At 41.3% G+C, this 1,611-nt stretch overlaps 1 protein-coding gene across 1 annotated transcript in view; it reads right to left on the reverse strand.

The window, feature by feature from the left end:
* fbxo32 (F-box protein 32) overlaps positions 1-1,611 on the reverse strand; it is a 16,856-nt gene that overhangs the window by 13,490 nt on the left and 1,755 nt on the right. The gene's annotated exons all lie outside the window — the stretch shown is intronic.

Below are 1,611 nucleotides of genomic sequence, written 5' to 3' on the forward strand. Positions count from 1 at the left end.
GTCCGTAATGCACACCCGCCTTCAGAGTCAAGAACCAATCAAATTTTGTGAAGACAAGCGACCTGAGAGCGCGATTCGCATCGCTGCAACCACTATCGCGTCCCGTGTGTCGGGTTTCACCCAGGCTGCGATGACAGCCGTTAATCGCTGTAGTTTGTCGCCTCCTGTGTGTCGAGCCCTTAAGCCAGAGGCTGAAGACATACGAAGAAAAAAAACAAAAACTGTTGACTGTTGTTATTATACAAGGTCACAGAATATGACAGCTGTCATATATTGTGACTTCACTGTAACTAAGGAAATAGTAAAAATTTTTAGTCAAAAACTATTTATACTAATTGTTTACATCCTCTAGTGTCAGAAAAATAACTTTTGATCACTGACATGGTGACTGTTATTAAATTAGTACAGGGTCACATTATATGATGGCTATTATCATGTATAGCAGCAATAATAGTAGAAGTAATAGTAATAGTCGAGTGATCAGAAATTATTTTTCTGACATTAGAGGATATATAAAATGAGTAGAATCAGTTTATGAATAAATATTTTTTTATTATTTACAAAGCTACAGTGAAGTCACAATATATGACAACAGTCGTCATATTTTGTGACCTCTGGGTTACACTTTTGGCGTGTCATATTCTTCTTTGTGGCTATTTTCGGCCAGGTTCTGTAGAAACGCAACAGCGACCCCTCTGGTCACAATATATGACGGTCACAAAATATGGTGTAACACCGGCCCACACAACAGAGAGCACATTTTGTCCATGCGAGGCAGAAGAAAGGAACCCGTGTAACTGAGACGGAGTCAAACAACCCGACGGAGGCCTTCAGATGCTAGTGTTACACCTGATATTGTTCTGTGGGCTTTACTGTGATAACTGAAGAGCGGCTCACAAAAACTCCAGACATGGACGACAACATGATTGTGAATTTGAACAGTGGAAAGCTGCAACACAGTTATAGTTAATCTGGGATACGAAGGGACAAAAAATAAAAATAAAAAATACAACCAGCTGAAGATGGAAAAATTTATGGGGGGAGTCGAGGGGGAGGCAACATAAACGCAGGTTTGATCTGGTCGGGGGAAGTGTGTGAGAGTGTGCATGTCTTGCTATTGTTGTGCAGACATATACTGACATTAGACCACCCTTATGTGGATGTTTTGCCTGGTTCACCAGAGAAAAACATTGTTTCTGGGTTGTGGTTAGGTTAAACAGGGTTCCTACAGTTTAAGGAAAGTTCAATTTAAGACTTTTAAAGGCTTTTTAATGCCAAGCCAAATTAAATTTAAGATCAATTTCATAATAAACACAAATGACAAAAAAAAATACGACACACCAAAAGTGAATGGAAGTCAATAACATGTCCCCATGAGGATAGAACAACAAGCGTGTGTGTGTGTTTAGTGCTCTGACTCAGCTGACAATCATCAGGTCTGGTTTCATAAACCCCCTGTCAGGCGGTCACACCTAACCGCACAGCTGTCACAGACCCCTCGCAAAAGAGGGGACACACAACCTCTGGCAGCCTTCGGCTCACACATGTGTGTGTGTGTGTGTGTGTGTGTGTGTGTGTGTGTGTGTGTGTGTGTGTGTGTGTGTGTGTGTG

The sequence above is a fragment of the Austrofundulus limnaeus genome, unplaced genomic scaffold (genome assembly GCF_001266775.1).
Source record: "Austrofundulus limnaeus strain Quisiro unplaced genomic scaffold, Austrofundulus_limnaeus-1.0 Scaffold18, whole genome shotgun sequence".
Lineage (NCBI taxonomy): Eukaryota > Metazoa > Chordata > Actinopteri > Cyprinodontiformes > Rivulidae > Austrofundulus > Austrofundulus limnaeus.